This window comes from Myotis nattereri (genome assembly GCF_964212035.1).
Source record: "Myotis nattereri genome assembly, chromosome: 2".
In the NCBI taxonomy this organism is placed as follows: Eukaryota; Metazoa; Chordata; class Mammalia; order Chiroptera; family Vespertilionidae; genus Myotis; species Myotis nattereri.
In genome coordinates, this window is record NC_138076.1 from 167,065,278 (window position 1) to 167,088,118 (window position 22,841).

A 22,841-nucleotide genomic window follows, 5' to 3' on the forward strand; every position below is an offset into this window, starting at 1 on the left:
ACTTTGAATTTATAGTAGTTCACACAAACACTCCATCCATGCTTTTGTTCCGGCCCTCCGGTCCAGTTTAAGAACCCATTGTGGCCCTCGAGTCAAAAAGTTTGCCCACCCCTGATCTAGATACACGAATAATCAAGATTTCACAACACTTGCTTCATCTCTTTCTCTCGCTCTCCCCCAGCTCTTTTTATTATGTACTGGTTTCAGGTATACAGCTTAGTGGTTAGACAATCACACACTTTACATAGTGTTCCCCTCAATATTTCCCATCTGGCACCATACATAGCTATCAGTTTATTATTGACTATACTAGAGGCCTGGTGCATGAATTGGGAGGGGGGGGGGGTGGAGAAGGTTGGCTGGCCGGGGGAGGGGCTGTGGGAGGTTGGCCGGCCACAGTGCACGTCATAGCGACAGGTCATTCTGGTCATTCCAGGCTTTCCAGTCGCTTGGCTTTTACATATATAGATCTCCAATGCTTTACTTCCTTACCCATGACTATTTTGTAGCTACCAATTTATGCTTCTTAGTCCCTTCATCTCTTTTACTAATTGCCCCAACCCTCCCCTCCCCTCTGGCAATCATCAGTTCCTTCTCTGTATCTAAAAGTCTGTTTCTATTTTTTAAAAAATATATATTTTATTGATTTTTTACAGAGAGGAAGGGAGAGGAACAGAGAGTTAGAAACATCGATGAGAGAGAAACACCGATCAGCTGCCTCCTGCACATTCCCCACTGGGGATGTGCCTGCAACCAAGGTATATGCCCTTGACCGGAATCGAACCTGGGACCCTTGAGTCCGCAGGCCGATGCTCTATCCACTGAGCCAAACCGGTTAGGGCATCTGTTTCTATTTTGTTTGTTTATTTTGCAAGTGAAATCATATGGTACTTGTCTTTTTCTGACTGACTTATTTCACTGAGCATAATACCCTCTAGATCAGGGGTCCTCAAACTTTTTAAACAGTGGGCCAGTTCACTGTCCCTCAGACCGTTGGAGGGCCAGACTATAGTTTAAAAAAAAACTATGAACAAATTCCTATGCACACAGCGGCGGCAAAAACACCCGGCAGGCCGGATAAATGTTTTCGGTGGGCCGCATGTGGCCTGCGGGCTGTAGTTTGAGGACTCCTGCTCTAGATCCATCCATGCTGTCGCAAATGGTAAGATTTCATTCTTTTTATGGGCAAGTAATATTCCACTGTATATATGTGCCAAAGGTTTTTTATCTACTTGTCTATTGATGGGCACTTGGGTTGCTTCCATAGCTTGGCTATTGTAAATATTGCTGCAATGAAGATAGGGGTGCATATATTCTTTCGAATTAGTGTTTTGGGTTTCTTTGGATAAATCCCCAGAGGAGGAATCACTGAGTTGTAAGGCAGTCCATTTTTAATCTTTTGAGGAAACTCCATACTGGTTTCCACAGTGGCTGCACCAATCTGCATTCCCACCAACAGTGCACTAGGGCTCCCTTTTCTCTAACTTCTTGCCAACACTTGTCATTTGTGGATTTATTGATGACAGATATGAGATGATATCTCATTGTGGTTTTAATTTGCATTTCTCTGATTATTAGTGACGTTGTGCATCTTTTCATATGTCTCTTGGCCTTCTTTATGTCCTCTTTGGAGAAGTGTCTAGTCAGAACCTCTGCCCATTTTTTTAATTGGGTTGTTTATTTTTTTGGTATTGAGTAGTATGAGTTCTTTATAAATTTTGGATATTAACTCTTTATCAGGTGTATCATTGGTGAATATGTTCTCCCATTTAGTAGAAATTAGCCACTTCTCCACTAAGCCCTGATTTTTTATTTAGTAGAAAATATTTTTCAAATAAACTTTTTGTTGTAGAACAGTTTTAGATTTACAGAAAAGTTATGAAGATAGTACAAAGAAGTCTCATATACCCCATACCCAGTTTCCTCCTATTATTAGCATCTTAAATTAGTATGATACATTTGTCACAATTAATGAAGCAATATTGCTACATTATTATTAACTGAAGCCCACACTTAACTCAGATTTTCTTAGTTTTTACCTAATGTGTTTTTCTGATCCCAGTTTCTCAGACTTTCCTTGTTTCTGATGATCTTGACAGTCTTGAGGAGTCCTGGTCAGATATTTTGTAGACTGTCCATCAGCTGGGATTTATCTGATTATTTTGCTCATGATTGACTGGGGGTCATAGGGTTTGGGGAGGAAGACCATGCAGATAAAGTGCAATTCTCATCACATTATATCAGGGGTACATGCTATCAGCAAGACTTATCGCTGATGACGTTAACCGTGATCATCTGGATGAGGCAATGTTTGTCAGGCTTCTCCATTGTAAACTCACTCTTTCCTTCCCTTTTCATACTGTCTTTGGAAGGAAGTGATTACGCACGACCCACACTTAAAGAGTGTAAATTGTGCTCCATCTCCTTAAATGGGGAGCATCTACATAAATTATTTGAAATTTTTGTGCATGGTAGCTTTGTCTGTTTGCCTCCATTTATTTATTTATTCAATTATTTATTTATATCAGTACCTGCTGATATTTATTTTATACCCTGGGTTTTAATCCAATACTCCTTTACTTGTTTATTGTTCAAATTGCTCCAGCTTTGGCCATTGGGCTCTTTCAGTTGGCTCCTGTGTGCCTTTGACATACCCCCATCATTGTGAGGTGTTTTTTTTTTTTAGCACTTCATTACTTTCTGGCACTAAAAGATGCTACAATATCAACTTGTATATTTATTGCCCTCGTCCTAGAATGACCCTCTTCTCCAAGGAGCCTTGGTTCCTTTTATTAGAGAATGTTATTAGGAACACAAAATAGGTGTACTTTTGCTCTTGGGGTGTCATTGCTTCTAGGCACTCTCAGCTGATAAAGGAAATATATGAATATATATAATCTGTATATTACACACATACTTATTAGTATTTCTATGCAACACTGTATCTATATTAAGTTAAACATTCATACTGATGTCTCCAACTCTCACATGGATCATTTTAGCTTCTTGTTTTCTGTAACCTCCAACTCCAACAGTAAGAAAGAAACCTGGCTCCCACCATCTGCTGCCATCCATTTACCTACTTGTTCAATTCCAGTATACATACACGGTGGTTTCCAAATTGTTCACTTGTACCCTCATGGGAAACATCTCTACTGAGTATAGCGCTTATATACAGTTCCTCTGGCCCTTAGTCTTACAGGCTCCACTCATCTCCAAAGTTACTTAGATCAGCATTTTTCTCTCCATCCTCTTCAGTGAAGTTGTTCCATACATTTTTAATAGGTTGTTTTATCATATTCTATTCTGGGACCCCCTGACCTCCTAAATGGTTTTGGAATAGTTTTTAAAATTCACAATCTTGGTGCTAAGGGAGCTTTTTGCTGCTGGGATGCCATTATTTCTAGGCCTATTCAATGAACAGAACCAGGAAATAATTTTTTTCATGGCTATAATTTTTAAAGCTTTATTTAGATATAATTAACATATCATACAATTCATTCATGTAAGTGCACAATTTAATGGTTTTAAATATGTTCACAGAGATGTGCAACCATAACCATGATCAATTTTAGATTATTTTCATTATCCTACACAGAAATTCTGAATCTAAGCCTTCATTTCCATTTACCCTCTCTCCCTACCAGCCCCAGGCAACTATTAATATACTTTATGTCTCTATGGATTATTCTAATCTGGGTATTTTATATAAATAAAATCATATAATATGTGGCCTTTTATGTCCAGCTCTTTTCACTTAGGACATCAATTTTGAACTGGTGTGCCACAAGGATTTGTACAACATGCCATATTTGACTATTTGGTCTGGAGCACTAATCTCTTTTCCCTTAGATCAGTGGTTCTCAACCTTCTGGCCCTTTAAATACAGTTCCTCATGTTGTGACCCAACCATAAAATTATTTTCGTTGCTACTTCATAACTGTAATGTTGTTACTGTTATGAATCATAATGTAAATATCTGATATAAAGGATGGTCTTAGGCGACCCCTGTGAAAGGGTCTTTCGACCGCCAAAGGGGTCACGACCCACAGGTTGAGAACCGCTGCCTTAGACTGTCAAATTTAAAAATGACAACAGCCAACACAAAAATAGCCATCTGGTGTGAATGAATCAAAATTATACCTATTTTTTTGTTGCTGTTAGCTCGGCAAAACATATTTTTTGATGTGCTGCAGAATTTTAGCAGTTTATGTATACCATGAGATAAAAAAGGTTGGAAATCGCTGCTCTGGGGGCAAGTCTTTGCCTCTCATTGAAAAAGAACTATCAGGTTCAATGGACTGGGAATGCAGAGCCCATCAGAACCATCCATTTAAAGACCCCATAGGGTGTTATTATATACGAAATAATCTAGGTTTGGGGAAATGCAAGGATAGTGATTTGCCAGGTTCTGGAAGACTGTCCTGTTAGGGCCTGTATGGCAAAGCCAACTCCAGAGGGAGCAGACATTCTGAGGCTCAACCACTCTGTAAGGGACAGAGGGACTCCAGAGCCTGTGCCCTTCCCCTTGACATAACGATGCACTACACAGTTTATTCCCATATAAAAAGCATATATATATATAACTGATTTCAGAGAGAAAGGGAGAAGGAGAGAGAGATAGAAACATCAGTGATGAGAGAGAATTATTGATCAGCTGCCTCCTGCACGCCCCACACTGGGGATTGAGCCCACAACCCGGGCATGTGCCCTTGACCGGAATCAAACCTGGGACCCTTCAGTCCACAAGCTGATGCTCTATCCACTGAGCCAAACCAGCTAGGGCAAGCATTCCTTTTAAGCAGAATACATAGAATAGTGGTTCAGAATAAAATACTGGAGCCGGATAGATCCAGGTTTGAATTTTCATTTTGCCACTTATTAGCTCTGGGAGACCTTGGGCACATTAACTCCTCTGAACCTCTGAATAAGTTTTCTCAACTGAGGAAAAAGTGAATATAGCTGTATCTCTTCCTAGAATTATTTTGAGGATTAAATTAGCTAATATAGTACTTAGCCTTGCTTAGGTGCTCAAAATTAATAATAATTACAACAATAAATATTTAGACCCACTCTTAGAGGCCAATGCCTAATATAAATAGACTAGAGGCCCAGCACACAAAATCGTGTGCACATAGCTTGCCACTGATTGCCACCACTTGCCGCCCCGCCCACCCACCTGCAGCTGCAAACCACGAACTGCGAGCCGCCCTGTCCACTGCTGTGAGCTGCTGCTCGTGAGCCGGGGAAGGGACCAAGAGGTGGTCAATGCACCTCATGGCGACTGGATGAGTGGTCGTTCTGGTCGTTACACTTATGGTCCCTGGCCTTTTATTATATAGGGTATTTATGTCATCTCAGCACCATCTTTTACTAAACATCAGCTGAGATTTGCAGTTGCTCCCAGGTAAGTTCAGAGCTATAAATATCTACATCTGGGTAGGAGACATGCAAGAAACAAAATTTAAAGTCTGCACTTGCACAAGATGGCTTAAGTGGGCTGTACTGATTTGTGAGGTTTATCTATGAACCAATGTTTAATTTCAAGAGAGAACTTCTGTTATTTCTGGGGATGATGCTAGCATGAATCTTTATCAGAATTTTCTGGATTCCTATTTATAATGGTACCATCATTTGTACCATGACTTCATGGTCACTAAGGCCAACTCAAGCTGTCAGCAATGTTGATGGGTCCTTTCTGCCTTCAGAACTGGAAGTCATCTAAATCTGATAAGAAAATTTCTTTTCTGTGTTCCTTATCTCAGACTCTTTATTATGTGTTAGTTAAAGCTGGCAAGCCCTGGCTGCGCAGCTCAGTTGATTAGAGCATTCAAGGTTTGGGGTTAGATCCTTGGTCAGGGAATATACAAGAATCAACCAATGGCCCGGCCAGTGTGGCTCAGTGGTTGAGCTTCGACCTATGAACCAGGAGATCATGGTTTGATTGCCAGTCAGGGCACATACCTGGGGTTGCAGGCTCATTCCCCAGTGTAAGGCATGTAGGAAGCAGCCAATCAGTGATTCTCTCTCATCATTGATGTTTTTATCTCTCTTTTCCTCTCCCTTCTTCTCTGAAATCAATAAAAATATTTTTTTAAAAGTATCAACCAACTAATTCACACATGGGTGGGACATCAAATCGATGTCTCTCTGACTCTCTCTCTCTCTCTCTCTCTCTCTCTCTCTCTCTCTCCCTCCCTCCCTCCCTCCCTCCCTCCCTCCCTCTTTTCCTCTCTCTCTCTTTAAAATTATTCAATAAATAAAAAAATAAAGCTGAGGACACCAAAATATAAACCGTATTTTAATTCAACCATGCCCCAGTGTCCTCTCAGTGCTCTGCGCTGAGGAAACTGGCATTCATGAAGAGGAAGCTGAGGATGAACTCCTTCTGTGAAGTCTCCATTTTACACTGATTTTCATGGAACACAAGGTGGACTGTTTGCAATAGGACCATTGAGGATAACAGGCACTGGATTCTCTGCAATGATTTTTATCTCTGGTGTTTCTGGCACTGATCAAGGTTTCAGGCAAACAGAAGCCCTGAGGGCCTAGCAATAATCACTAGGCAGCTTGCTAGTTGCCAGCAACAGTAAATGCCACGGAGACACAAAGACCCAACCTTTCACATGCTCACAATGAAACCTGGAGCCTGGTTTCTTATTTCAGATACAACAGAGTCCTCCAAATAGAGCACAATAGCTTCTTCTTTCCCCCTTTTATATTAGATTTTTAAATTTTTGTACAGAAACATATCCTGTCCAAGAGCCAAGAACACTTATATTCTAACCACCCTTTTAGTACTGTCCCTTTTTACTCTTTTGAGGGAGAAAGGAAAGGAAATAGTGTTGTCTACCTGAATTTGGAATTTTAAATAATGTATGACTTGTTTAATGTGTTTGTAATCGCCAGTCTTCTGTAAGAGTTATAATTGATTTCTACCCTTCTGAAAATATTCAGGAATACTATATAAAAGATCATCCTCTCCAAGTTTATTCTCTATTTTTATTTTTAGAAAATGTAGAAGCATACGGAATTTAAAACACTCGCAATTTAAGGTTTTTCCATGACTCAGTCAAGGAAATTGCATAATAGCCTTCCTCTGCCAACTTCACACATTCTCCTCAAATACCTTGCTGTTTTCCTTATTCTATTTCCCCACCATTATCTCTCCTTTTCCATCTTTTCTACATTCCATTAACTTTTGTCTCTTTTCTCTAAGGCTGTAAAACACTCTAGAGTATAATCATGTCGTATGCAAGGTGATAAGAAAAAACTGAAGTATCCCCCAAGCTTTGTCTCCTAGCAACTGTATGATACGTTGCTTAGTAACATGAGGGGTGAGAGTAAAGTCTCTCTTACATATCTAGAAATACTGAAATCATTTTAAAAAAATTAATAGTGGGACTTATTTATTAAAATATATGAAATCCAGAGATGATCTTATCATGGAGCAGGACTTATCCCAGGCCATGCTGTCTTGAGTAAACCTCTACATCTCTTACAAGCTGTATACTAGAACAACAGATTGCCTTTCTGAAAAGCAAATGAAGTCCTGACCGGTTTGGCTCAGTGGATAGAGCATCGGCCTGCGGACTGAAGGGTCCCGGGTTAGATTCCGGTCAAGGGCATGTACCTTGGTTGCGGGCATATCCCCAGTGGGGGGTATGCAGGAGGCAGCTGATCGATGTTTCTCTCTCATCAATGTTTCTGGCTCTCTCCCTCTCTCTTCCTCTCTGTAGAAAATCAATTAAATATATTTTAAAAAAAGAATGGTAGTACTTTAAAAAAAAAAAAAAGGAGATGAATAAAAATTCCACAGCCTTTTCTAATCCTTTTTCAATACATGCATAATCAGTGTTTAAGGGGGATAGAGAATTGTTTCCTAAATGATCTGTTAGGCCGGGCAGATGAAGAAAAATGCAGCCTTTCCTCTCTTCTGCACGTGCACATTTGATTTTTAAATCTAAAGGAAGATAGAGAAATGTTTCCTAAAACACCTTTTTAGGCTCGGCGTCATTGGGAGTTGTGTCTCTCAGGATTACAACTGTCTAGAGAGTAATTCTCTGTCAACTTATACAGGAGTTATCAGAATTTAGAAATAGCTGAACCACACCACCCAAAAGCATTAAAACTCTTTAGTTCCAAAATAGTAAATTATTAATTCTAAGAAAATACTACTAGTATTTCTAAGAGAATTAGACCTACTAAATCAGATGCTCTGTTGCAAGAACTGCAAATCAATATGTATATCTATAATAATAAAAGCATAATAGCTAATTGGACTGGACGACCTTCTGGACGTCCTTCTGGACAACCTTCCGGATGAAGCTGCAGCTGTGAGGGCTGAAACAGAGGCAGCCACCGTGGCTGTGAGGGCTGAGCCCTGCACGAATTTCATGCATTGGGCCTCTAGTATATCTATACTAATAAAAGAGAAAGATGCAAATTGACTGTCCCTATGTGATGCCCACAAGCCATGCCCACCAGCCAATCAGGAGTGAGTATGCAAATTAACCCAACAAAGCTGGTGGGTTAATTTGCATACGCAGGTGTCAAGCACCCTGGGAGGTGACAGCAGCCGTAGGCTCCCAGGACCATTGACGGCCCCGGGAGGCAAGGCCAGCTGTGCCAAGCCATGCCCTCAGGTTCCCGGGACCTTCGCCAGTGGAGAGCAGAGCGGGAGAGCGGGCGGAGAGCGGGAGGTTTGGAGGACTTGGCAGAGCAGGAGGCCACTGGACATAGAGCACAGTGAGAGAGAGGGCGGCTTGGAGGGCATGGCTCCCTCTGTCACCCAGCTTCCTCATCACAGCTGTGGAAACTGACAGCAGGGAGAAGGAAGTCCCACCCCCACAGAATCAGCCAGAATCAGCCATTGGTCAGACAGCTCTCAGTGGCCTGACAGCCAGGACTCTCATTCACCTGCATCTCAGACAGTGACAGTAGAGAGGTGGGACTATGTCTAAAGAACAACTGTTGATACAACATAGCTCTGCAGCTGAAAGATGCCGGCATTATCAACAGAAAATGTCTGAAGAGCAACGTGCATCTGACCTTGAAAGAAGGCGGCGCCTGCGACAGAATGTATCTGAAGACCAGCTATTGGAAAAATGTCGCTCTGATGCCAAAAAACACTGGCGTCATAGACAGAAAATGTCTAAAGACCAACATGCCTTTGAAGTTAAAAGAAGGCAGTGGTGACGACAGAATATGTCTAGAGAACAGTCATCAACAAGTACTACCAATACTGGTAGGAACTGCCTTCTCAGCAATAATGGAGTACACGAGGATGCAATTCTCAAACATATTTGTGGTGGAATGACTGTTAGATGTGAATATTGCCTATCACGAAATTTCTCTGAGGAAAAACCCTCTGATGGGAAATTTACTTGATGCTGTAGCAAAGGGAAAGTTCTGTCCAAATGATATACATTTTCCAGATTACCTGGCATATTTTAAAAGATTAACGACAAACGAAGATTCTGACAGTAAAAATTGCATGGAAAATATTCATTCCATATATAGTTCTTTTGCTTTTGCTTCCATGGGTGCAAATATTCATCGCCATCAGGATATGGGCCATACTGTTTTAAAATACACAGACAAGTTTATCACCGTACTGGAACTTTACATCCTTCGGATGGTGTTTCTCAGAAGCTTGCTCAACTCTAAATTTTGGATACAGCCGAAGCTACAAAAGATTAGCAATGCCAGAAAATCAGGGCTGCTCAGAAAGACTCATGATCAACATCGACAACCTCATGCATGAAATAAATGAATTAACAAAATCATACAAGATGCTACATGAGGTAGAAAAGAAAGCCCAATCTGAAGCAGCAGCAAAAGGTATTGCTCCCACAGAAGTAACAATGGCAATTAAATACGATCGTAACAGTGATCCAGGTAGATATAATTCTCCTCGTGTAACCAATGTTGCTGTCATATTCAGAAACGAAGATGGACAACCTCCTTTTGAAAGGGACTTGCTCATTCATTGTAAACCAGATCCCAATAATCCAAATGCCACTAAAATGAAACAAATCAATATCCTGTTTCCTACATTAGATGCAATGACATATCCTATTCTTTTTTCATATGGCAAAAAAGGCTGGGGAACAGATATTGCATTAAGACTCAGAGACAACAGTGTAATCGACAATAATACTAGACAAAAGGTAAGGACACGAGTCACACAAATGCAGTATTATGGATTTCATCTCTCTGTGCGGGACACGTTTAATCCTATTGTATTTGATTTTATTATTATTTTTTTAAAATATATTTTATTGATTTTTTACAGAGAGGAAGGGAGAGGGATAGAGAGTTAGAAACATTGATGAGAGAGAAACATCGATCAGCTGCCTTCTGCACATGCACACCTGGGGATTTGCCTGCAACCAAGGTACATGCCCTTGACTGGAATCGAACCTGGGACCTTTCAGTCCACAGGCTGACGTTCTATCCACTGAGCCAAACCAGTTAGGGCTAATCCTATTTTAAATGCAGGAAAATTAACTCAACAGTTTATTGTGGATTCATATTCAAAAATGGAGGCCAATTGGATAAATTTCATCAAAGCAAACCAATCTAAGTTGAGAGTTGAAAAATACAGTGGTTTGATGGATTATCTCAAAGCTAGATCTGAAAATGACAATGTGCCAACTAGTAAAACGATAATATTTCCATCATCTTTTGAGGGTAGTCCCAGAAATATGCAGCAGTGATATCAGGATACTATGGCAATTGTAACAAAGTATGGCAAGCCCAATTTATTCATAACCATGACATGCAACCCCAAATGGGCAGAAATTGCAAACAATTTACAATGCTGGCAAAAAGTTGAAAACAGACCTGACTTGGTAGCCAGAGTTTTTAATATTAAGCTGAATGTTCTTTTAAATGATATGTGTACATTCCATTTATTTGACAAAGTAATAGCTAAAATTCATGTCATTGAATTTCAGAAACGTGGACTGCCTCATGCTCACATCCTCTAATTAATTCCCTTTCAATGTGCATGAATTTTGTGCACTGGGCCATTAGAGTGTGTGTGTGTGTGTGTATCTACACTAATAAAAGACAAACATGCAAATTGGCCATATCTTCACCACGCCTTAAGCCATGCCCACCAGCCAATCAGAGCGACTATATGCAAATTAATCCAACCAAGATGGCGGCCGGCAGCCACATAGCTGAAGCAAGCAGGAGGCTTGGTTCCTCCAGTGATGGAGGAAGCCAAGCTTCCCAGCTGGCTCTCAACTCCACTCAAAGCAACAAAGTTTTAATTATAGAAGGTAAATAAACCCCAGATACCTGCTTTCAGCTGGCCATGGCCATGGAGCTGGAGCGAGCAAGAGGCTTCCCTCCCGCCCACCCTGGCCAGCTCTGAGCTCCTCTCAAGGCAACGAAGTTTCAATTATAGAAGGTAAATAAATCCCAGAATAAAAAAAGAAAAAGAAAAAAGGAGAGGCTGGGAGCTTCTGTCGCTGGGGACTTGGCCAGCCTGAAAACGGCCCTCAGCCCCTCACCCAGACTGGCCAGGCACCCCAGTGGGGACCTCCCACCCTAAAGGGGGTGTGGCTATCCTGAAAACAGCCATCAGCCCCTCACCCAGGCTGGCCAAGCACCTCAGTGGGGACCCCCCCACCCTGAAGGGGGTATAACCAGCCTGAAAACACCCATCAGCCCCTCACCCAGTCTGGCCAGGCACCTCAGCGGGACCCCCACACTGATCCTGGAAATCCTTCAGGGCAAACCAGCCAGCCCCCACCCGTGCACAAGGCCTCTATCCTATATAATAAAAGGGTAATATGCAAACTGACCCTAACAGCAGAAAGACTAGGAATGACTGGTCACTATGACACACACTGACCACCAGGGGGCAGACAATCAATGCAGGAGCTGCCCCCTGGTGGTCAGTGCGCTCCCACAGGGGGAGCTCTGCTCAGCCACAAGCCAGGCTGACGGCTGCCAGTACAGTGGTAGTAGTAGGAGCCTCTCCCTCCTCCTTAGCAGCGCTAAGGATGTCCGACTGCAGCTTAGGCCCAATTCCCCAGGGAGCAGGCCTAAACCAGCAGGTGGTAATCCCCCAAGGGGTCCCAGACTTTGAGCGGGCACAGGCCAGGCTGAGGGACCCCCCCCCCCCCCGAGTGCACAAATATATATATATATATATATATATATAATTAGTGAAAGCAGAGTTTTATTAGAGAAGGTAAACTAACAAAGCTCTCTGCAGCAGAGAGGGGTCCCAAGCGGGTTGCAGAAAATCAGAATTTTTTTAAAAAAAATATTTTTATTGATTTCAGAGAAGAAGGGAGAGGGAGAGAGGAATAGAAACATTAATGATGAGAATCATTGATGGGCTGCCTCCTGCACGACCCCCTACTGGGAATCCAGCCTGCACATGCCATTGACTGGAACTGAACCTGGGACCCTTCAGTCTGCAGGCCGATGCTCTATCCACTAAGCCAAACCGGATAGGTCAGGAAATCGGTATTTTTAACGAGCACCCTAGTTATTTTAGCACATGTAGAAAACACTGGTTAGAGATGATTCCAATATGCTACAAAGGATTATCTTCTACTACTTTGGCTCTTTGGATTTTTTTATTATTATTAATACAGTATGTATTTGTCTTCCTTCTGTCAAACCCTGAGCCAACCACTTTCCCCAGGCTGCCTGGGGAGGTGTAGGAAAAGGAACATACAGGGCAGACAAGACCCGGGAAAAGAACTATGGGAGGTGGAGACAGCCCCTTCACATGGCGAAGAGGATGAGAAAGGCCACCATCAGGCAAAAGAGCCCCATGGCCTCAACAGGGGAAAGCCCAGAATGGCGTAGAAAAGCTGCTGCTTCAGAGAAGGGGTCCTGGCATAACCAATGATGAGGCTCCCAAACACAGTCCCAATTCCAGCCCCAGAGCCTGCCACCCCTCCTGTGGCAGCCCCAGCCCCAATGAACTTGGCTGCTGTGTTGATGTCCCTTGAAATGGCACTGGTTTGGAAGCTGCGGCTAGAAGTAAGCGAGGTCAGGGGATGCGGGCTGCCAAGCTGCTGAGGCTCTCATCTGTCCGTGTCTCTGGTCGTTTCAGCACCACTGCAGACAGTGACCCGCTCCGCTGAAAGGTGCTCAGGACCAAGGAGGGGGTGGAGGGAGACAAACTTGTTGCAGGCATACATTTTCAGGGGATCAGGGGAGCTGCTCCCAGGGCAGAGAAGACAGAGCGGGGGGGGGGGGGGGGCGGCGTAAGTGGCTCTTGGATTTTTACATGTAACACTTAAAGAAGAAATTTCAGCCAAAACCGGTTTGGCTCAGTGGATAGGGTGTCGGCCTGCGGACTGAAGGGTCCCAGGTTCGATTCCGGTCAAGGGCATGTACCTGGGTTGCGGGCATATCCCCAGTGGGAGATGTGCAGGAGGCAGCTGATCGATGTTTCTCTCCCATCGATGTTTCTAACTCTCTATCTCTCTCCTTTCCTCTCTGTAAAAAATCAATAAAATATATTAAAAAAAAAAAAGAAGAAGAAGAAACTTCAAGGACCAAGTCCTAAATATTATGCCACATCCTCCCCTTGAACTAGGCCCTTTGGCTAATAAAATTGGTCACGCTTTAGAAGATTAGTGATTTGTTCATTCTATAAATATTTGTTAAGACAATTTTGAAATATAATTGACATAATTTAGTGATCAGTTGGGATTAACTTAAATGAGTTATTATACATAAAGTGCTAGGAATGGTGTCTGACACATAATTATTATATGAGGTTATTATTTTAATCTAGCTTGGTAGACTAGAAAGATAGTGACAATGAATTGGTAGTGAGAATATAGAATAATTTAGATTCCAGAACAGGGAAGAGGATAATGGAGAAAAGTAACTAATCTCATTTGGATATACTGAATTTGAGATGCCTACAGGTCATTGATGGGGATAAAATCAGTAAAAAAAAATACTGGGGACATGTTGCATAAAATATTTTTAAAATGAATTCTTACCTTTTGTGTGGCTGGCTCTACTTAAAAATGGGCCAGTTGTAATTCCTCAGTATTTTATTTCTAACAATAGAAATGCACCTACAAACAGTTTTGGAAACAGTAGTTTTTTATTGTTGTTCACTAGTAAATTAGTCTCACCCTGGTTATCTATAAGATGGAATTAAGACAAGGATTTGAGAGAAAAAAAAAAGAAACACACATTTGGATGCTTGGGGGAGGGGACTCTGGAGCTTCTTTTGATTCTTATTAAATCCCTGTAGCCAGAGCACCATGGCAACCTTCCCAGTCTGCCACCTAATTTCCATCTGCTTTGGAAGGAAGGGGAGGGGCGGGACAGAGGTGGTTCAGTGTGCATTCTTGAGTGTGTGTAATCTGAGTTAATGAAATGCAACCAAATTATAGATTGTGTTGCATGGAAAATTGAGATTATCCATCTTTTCCATTTCCTTGTCTTTCTTCTCCTCTCAGGATGCTTCTGAGCCTCTTCAAGTTGTATCCCTTTTTCCAAATGTCAGATTTCATCAGGAGACTTGATATACCAGAGCAAAATTACAAATTAAAAAGTGTAGCTTAAGGCAAAAATATTTTGTTAAAGAGTGGTTCAGTAAATTACTAAACATCAGCGAGTAACCTCAAAGCATTTTATTACAATACCAGAGATATATTTTTAATATTACAGAGTGTGGATATTTATTGCATTGTTTTTGTATGTGTTTTTTTTAATTTTAGAGAGAGAAAAACATCAATGTGAGAGAAAAACATTGCACATGCTCCAGCCGAGGACTGAATCTGCAACCTAGGTATGTGCCCTGATAAAGAATCGAACTCACCACCTTTTGGTGTACAGGACAAGGCTCCAACCAACTGAGCCACACTGGCTAGGGCTTATTGCATTGTTTTATGTCTTACTTCTGGAACAGAAATTCATTAATATTTATCTCTGCTGTATACATAAAAGTCCTTCCTAAAATAGATGAAACTCAGTTACCAAAATTACCACAGATAATTTTTTTAAAATATATTTTTATTGATTTCAGAGAGGAAGGGAGATAGAAATATCAATAATGAGAGGGAATCATTGATTGGTTGCCTCCTGCATGCCCCACATTGGGGATTGAGCCTGCAAACCGGGCATATGCCCTGGTGGGGAATCGAACCGTGACCTCCTGGTTCATAGGTCGATGCTCAACCACTGAGCCACACCAGCCGGCCGACCACAGATAATTCTTACCATCATTATCCAGAATAAATAAATAAAATTATTATTTAGTAATATTGCATTGTGTTGACCAGAGTTTGAGAAAGATAATATTAAGCTTTAAATAGAGTTGTGAATTCAGATGTGGGATCATACTCTTACCTAAATTGTTAATGTTGGAATTTGGCCAATCTGAATGCAGCAGACAGTCTTTAAAGGCCATACATAGTGAATACCAATTCACTCAATACATGCATCAATATTGAACACTGAAATAAAGATAAATGTTAACTCAGCATGTCAGCATAATCATCTCCATCACCCTTTTTAAATTTAGAATGTGAGGTGTGTTTTTGTTAGAGAATTTAAGGAAAACCTACTTGCTTGAATTTGTCCTTTTATTTATTTATTAAAAATATATTTTATTGATTTTTTACTGAGAGGAAGGGAGAGGGATAGAAAGTTAGAAACATCAATGAGAGAGAAACATCCATCAGCTGCCCCCTGCACAGCCCCCACTGGGGATCTGCCTGCATCCAAGGTACATGCCCTTGACTGGAATCGAACCTGGGAACCTTGAGTCCGTAGGCCGACGCTCTATCCACTGAGCCAAACCGGTCAGGGCTTGAATTTGTCTTTTTAAAACTCAAACCTGCACAAGGAAGGCCGTGTGAGGTGGATAGGATGGTCATTTCACAAAGCATGCAGAAGCAGTGATATGGCATGAGACAGCGAACATCATCGTGGGATGGAGTTAAGAAATGTAACCCAGTTCTTTGTGTCCAGCAGTTCCTGCAAGAACCTTGCTCTCACAGCACGCAACACAATATATTGTAATAATAGTTTCTGTCCTTAGACCTTGAACTACTCTGGACCAGGAAAGAAGTTTTATACCTTTTGTATCAAGCCCATGCTGTATACTTATTTCCTTTTTGCTAACTCCAATGAACATTCTTCTGTCCTTATTAACAACCCCTCAGCAGTAGCTGATATTGCTCAGCATTCTATCTTGACACTGTCTTTCCTTTGTTTCAGTAACATCAATGGTTTCTGCTTTTCCTCCTCCTTCTTTGACCTGTTTTTTTTTTTATTTCCTTTTTGCCGGGAGCTGGTCCATGCTTGCTGTTTCAAGGGACCTGGCATATATGGCATACTGTTCTTAATATGTTTGCTCACCTTCTAGGCACTATGTGTTTTAACCAAGGTCGCTGAGAAAGGTTGTTTCCCCAGGTAGGGATTTTCCCCTGAAGTTAGGGAGGGAATAAAACCTCTTAACTAAGTGCCAGGTGGGTAATTAATCACTTTAACTATGAACAATCATGCTTAAGCTACATAATCTTTATTCCCTGGAATGGAGATAAGAAACGCCCTAACCTTTGGAATAGAGATTGATAGGATTGGAATCAACTGGTATAAATACAGATGTAAGAAGACAGAAAGAAGAGAGACAGAAATTGGCACAGAACCTACACAGAACGTTCTCTAGAGACAGAAGAACTTCGCTGGAGGGAACATGGCAAAAGATCCTGGACAGAAACTGGCCTCAGAACCTAGAGACAGAACCTAGCGAGAGAACATAGCAAAAGATCCTGGACTGAACCTGACTACAGAAATTGGCAAGAGAACCTGACTAGAACCTGGTGACTGAACCTGGCTGGAGAACCTAGCGAGGGAACATGGCTACAGAACCTGGCTGGCGAAACTGGAGAACCTGGCTGAAGAACCTAGCAAGAGACCATGGACACAGAACCTGGCTGGAGATCCTAAACAGAACTTCGCTGGAGATCCAGACCAGAACTTGGCTGGAGATCCTGGCTAGGCTGCTGATCAACTGAACGCTGTCTCCGTGTCATTCCTTCTTCGCCGACTCCGTCCACACCTTTGGGGACCCCTGGACCTGCTGGGGTTGGACCCCAGCACCTTTTCTGACACTTCTTTCTCTTGCAGTCCTTTACTGTCTTTAATTTATTAAATCTGTTCCTGAATCTGGTAAGTCAACCTGCCTAATATCCTTTAAATCCATCTCTTTCCTTCCAATCCATCTCTTTCTTCTATTAGCCTTAGGCCCTTATCATGAAGCTTGGATGACTAAAATAGCCTCCTAAACAGTCTCCTTGCCTTACATCTTTCTAGTCCATTCTTTAAAACCCTAACAGTCTTTCTAATCTGGTATAAATTGTGACAAAAAGAATTGAACCTAGGTCTGCCTGACTCTGGAGCCGGTAACCATCCTTCACTCTTCACTGCTCCTTATTCCTACACATCACCAGCTCCTTTAGATTCAACCCTCCATATATTTACCAAATATTTCTACTTCTTTCCATTGCTACTGCAACTTCCTTAAGTCAGTCTTATCATACTAACCAGCAATCTTCTAACCAGTTTCCCTGCGTTATGGTCCTCCACCCCCAATTCTGTTCTATTTATTCTCTCTGCACACAGCAGTCAGAAGTATCTTTGTGAAATGCAAAGTTCATTATTCCTTTCCTTTAATGGCTCTCATTGAGTTTGGAATAAGGTCCTTTCATAATTGACTCTTTGCATAATCCTCCAGCCAGGTCCCTTTTCTAACACTTTATGTAACAAAACACCTCTAGTTTCTGAAACTCACCTAGTTGTCTATGTATTTGCATATACACTCTTATGTGTGCCTACTACTCTTATTTATTTTTCAAGATAGCCCCAAGTATAATCTCTTCCAGGAAGCCTTTCTGCATTCTCTATGCCACACCATCCTGCCAAGACTAGGAGGTTATCTAAATATATAAGCCTAAGCAACCGTTACGCCGGTTGACCGAAAAACCGAACGACTGGTCACTATGACATGCACTGACCACCAGGGGGCAGACACTCAATGCAGGAGTTGCCTCCTGGTAGTCAGTGCACTCCCACAGCCAACCTCCCACTGTGGCCAACCACCCACAGTTCCTCCCCCCAGCCGGCCAGCCGGCCCGATCAGCCCCAATCTCTGGCCAGACTGAGGGACTCCACATGTGCACAAATTCGTGCACCAGGGCTCTAGTAGGTAATATATTTCTCTTTGAACAGAATCACGCCATGCCTCTTCCTTGGAAGTTTTCAGAGTGTACCACATGCATTTAAATCTTAGCCAAACAAATACCTAGACTATGCCAGGTCCAATATATGCACCTTAGTAAGCAATCAATATTTGTTTCCAAAAGAAGAAATGAGCAGAAACCGGTTTGGCTCAGTGGATAGAGCGTCGGCCTGGGGACTGAAGGGTCCCAGGTTCGATTCCGGTCAAGGGCATGTACCTGGGTTGCGGGCATATCCCCAGTAGGGGATGTGCAAGAGGCAGCTGATCGATGTTTCTCTCTCATCGATGTTTCTAACTCTCTATCTCTCTCCTTTCCTCTCTGTAAAAAATCAATAAAATATATAAAAAAAATTTTATTATAAAAACTGCATAAAAACAAGAATGCATAAAACATACTTTTATTGCATAATACATAATTATTAAGTGAACATTCCGCTTTTATACCCTTTGCCTCCCTTTTCTCTATCAAAATCAACTCTCAGGAAATTATCTGAACTTTAATGTAATTTAAAATCAATATGTCTTCTAGGAGATTTTTAAGTATAAGATTTACTTCTATTATCAAACTGAAGGAGTACCCTGGCCGGTGTGGCCCAGTTAATTGGAGCATCATCCCATACACCAAAAAGATTTTGGGTTCAATTCCCGGACAGGGCATATACCCAGATTTTGGGTTCGATCCCCAGTCGGGCATGTGCAGGAGGCAACTGATAGATGTTTCTCTCTCACATCAGTGTTTCTCTCCCTTCCTCTCTCTAAAAATCAATAAAATTTTTAAAAATTGAAGGAGCAATATTAAGGATTTGGTATCTTCACCTTAAAACTAACAGGCAACCATCGATTTGATTTACACAGTGGACTGACATGACCTATATTATGTGACATAATCTGTGATATATACTATAATAAGATCACTGGCTATTGTGTGCAGACTGGACTGGGCAGGAGTAGGAGTGAATGTAGAGGAAATCCAGGAGGGTACTGAGGTTGTCCAAACAAGAGATAATGTACTTACTAAAGTGGAGGCAGTAGAGATAGAAAGAAAAGAATAAGATTTGAGAGATATTTAGGAGGTAGATTTTTAAAAATGTATATTTTTATTGATTTCAGAGAGGAAAGAAGAGGGAGAGATAGAAACATCAATTATGACAGAGAATCATTGATCTGCTGCCTCCTACATGCCCCCTACTGGGGATCGGGCCTGCAACCTGGGCATGTGCCCTGACTGGGAATCGAACTGTGACCTCCTGGTTGGATGCTCAACCACTGTAACACACTGTCCAGGCTAGAAGATAGATTTAAAAAAATATATGTCTTTACTGACTTTAGAGCAGCGGTTCTCAACCTGTGGGTAGCGACCCCTTTGGAGGTCAAACAACCCTTTCACAGGGGTCGCCTAAGACCATCCTATATATCAGATATTTACATTATGATTCATATCAGTAGCAAAATTACAGTTATGAAGTAGCAACAAAAATAATTTTATGGTTGGGGTCACAACATGAGGAACTGTATTTAAAGGGCCAGAAGGTTGAGAACCACTGCTTTAGAGAGAGAGTAAGAGAGAGAGAGAAAACCTGGATGTGAGAGAGAAACATCGACTGGCTGCTTCTTGACCGGGGATCAAGCCTACAACCTGGGCACACGCCCCAACCCAGTTGGTGACCTTTCAATCACTGGACGATGCTCAACCAACTGAGCCACACCAGCCAGGGCTAGAAGGTAGATTTAACAGGACTTAGTGACGGACTCTATGGTAGTCAAAAAAGAAAGGGGAGATGTCAAGGGTAATTCTCATTTCTGATGTGAGAAATCAGGTGTATGCTGCTCCATTATACTGAGCAAGAAAACCTTGTAGGAGGAGCATGTTTATGTGAAAATAACTAGTTCAATTTGGGATTCCTGTGAGAAAACCAGCCAGATATTGAAAGTTTACTATAAGATCTGAATCTAAGAAGAGATGTCGTTCGCATATAGAAAGTATCTTCAGCCTTAGAAATGAAAGCACGTACCATCCATTGAGTGGATGAAACACATAAAATAAAATGAGGAAAAGGTCTAGGACTGAACCTTAAGGAACTTCAACATTTAAAGATTAGGAGAGGAGGAAGAACCAGCAGAGAATGAGAAAAAATAAAACACCACAAAAAATGTAGGAGGGAAACCCAGATAATGTAGAGTTTTTGAGGCCAAGGGAAGAAAGTGTCTCAAAAAGAGATAATAGTCAACTGTAACAAAACTTTCATAGGTCAACAAGAACTAAAAAGTGTCAAGTGAATTTAGCAACAAACATGGAGGGCATGTGGTTTTAAGGAGTGGTAGGAGCAGAATCCAGATTGGAATGAATTTAGAGATAAGTAGAAGGTGAAGAAATAGAAAAAAGTGGTAGACAACTCTTGTTTCCTACATAAGTTAGATACATGCAATAGAGTCTACAAGACTCCTTCCCATACACACACAAACACATACCATTCTCAAACCTAGATACATGTACTTGTTTTATTTCTTCAATTAGATTGAAGACTCTAGTGAAAGGTGACCATGCTACTACCTCTGAATTCTAATAGTATTTAGAATGGTCCAGGGCTTACTATAGACACTCAGTACATTCTTATTGTATAAAAAAGTAAAATACTTTATTAAATACCTTTAAATTACCAACCATGATAATAGTTAGTGAAAAATATGCACAGACAGAAGCTGTTCATTTAATTCAATAAACATGTATATAACGTCTACTGTATGCTAGGCACTTTGCCAGGTACTAGGATTCACATGTTAATGGAAGAGAGGTATAGACACACAAATGAATAATTTACTTATTTTTAATCCTCATTCAAGGATATGTTCATTGGTTTTCAGAGAGAAAGGAAGAGAGAGAGCGAGAGCGAGAGAGAGAGAGAGAGAGAGAGAGAGAGAGAGAGAGAGAGAGAAACAATGATGTGAGAGGGAAAAACTTCGTTGCCTCCTGCATGCACCCCAACGGGGATCAAAACTGCATCCTAGGCATGTGCCTGACCAGAGTGGAACCCGAGACCTTTTGGTGTATGCCATTACCCTCCAATCAATGGAACCACAGTGGCCAGGATCGTGAAAAAATAATTTAAATTCCACAATATTATGAATGGGAAAAAATGTTTTATGCTAATCTTACTGTGAACAAGAATGAATTCATTAGTGGAATATTTTATGTAAATTGGCAGTAAAGATAAGTAAACTAGTAAAAAAAAATTTTTTTTTTGCCTCCCATAGTTTGCATGCAATTAAACAAGAGGAGGAACAAAAATAAATTAGTTATTTCCCCTACTCTCCCATTTATATATTTAAGATTATCAGTGCTCATATGGTCTATTTGTGACCTAGATCTTATTGTTACTTATGCCCAGAGGGAGCAAAAAAAAATCCTCATTTACATAAGGAACAGAATGGCTCTGAGATAGAATTACAAAGAATCAATTGCAAGAACCCTCCTCTCTTTTATTTAATCCTCAGCATAAATTGCACAAAGAATTGAAACTATTGGACAATAACATATTTTTTATATTGTAAAGAAAATAAAATTCAAGACTGTGCCTTTCATTCCCAAAAGATTTGTACACTTTACCATGGTCCAGGAGTGTCTAATTTATTTCATTATTAAAATTTTAAAAGAAATATTTTTAATGAGCTACTTAATTAATCTTTAAACTTGCCCATGACATTTAATTCTTATTTTTAGTAAATGTACTTCTGAGCTTAGAAAGCATTAAGCATTAAGTTGTTCTTAATTTCCCTGTCTTTTTACTGATACATACTTCTATTTGCTAAAGAAAGATAAGATGATGTTAAAGATTATTTTTCCTATGAATTACACTAGAAGTAGATAAAGTAATCTGTACGTTGGGGCCCTCCCCCACTCCCAGGGAAGACTACTGAAGCAAATTAGAGTAAGTAAAGCAGAGCTGTGGATAGCAGGCTAGAAAATTACATGGCCACCATTGTAACACCACAACCTGTAGCCGCTGTCTTCAAGCCCCTCCCTCTCAGCCCAGCTCTGCTGGCCCACCCAGCAGGAATGAATGATCTCTGCAGAGCATTGTAAATGGTGCTGCAGACCCTAAAAATACGTCACTGAAAACCAAAGGGAAAATACAAATTTTCAACTTCGTGGCCATTACAAACCTCTTTACCTCTGAGATTGCATTAGCCATGTCAGGAGTACTCAGTCCCGTCTTATTCTGCATAGCCTATCCTTGTTGATAATGGAGCCTTTCCAAGTAGCAAAAGAATGTTACTGCAATCCATTTCCTAAGGAGTGAAAGCAAAGCCTTTTTGTCCCAAGAGGCAATTGAGCAACCACCAATCTCTAGTTGAATAGCAACGGTGTGAGGCTGGCTACAGTTCCCACAGTTGCCTCTCAGAGTTTTACTGAATTCATATAAGATCCGTAAAAAAAGAAATGCAGTTATTGAGCTACCATCACACAGTTGTCTGTGGATGGAGGCAACATTACAAAATGGTCTTCCTTTTCCACTGTACAGTTCTCCTTTTTAATTTGGTGTTTCAGTTATTTTTCTCATTTCAGAAAACAGAACAATGTAAAATATAACTG

At 41.1% G+C, this 22,841-nt stretch overlaps 1 protein-coding gene and 1 pseudogene across 2 annotated transcripts in view; both read right to left on the reverse strand.

Annotated features, from left to right (window-relative positions):
• Window positions 1–22,841, reverse strand: part of LOC308514562 (tubulin alpha-1C chain) — a 116,668-nt gene that overhangs the window by 68,524 nt on the left and 25,303 nt on the right. The window lies entirely within an intron of this gene.
• Window positions 12,674–13,178, reverse strand: LOC308514244 (ATP synthase F(0) complex subunit C2, mitochondrial-like; annotated as a pseudogene). Its single transcript has one exon. The product of its transcript is annotated as an ATP synthase F(0) complex subunit C2, mitochondrial-like (transcript).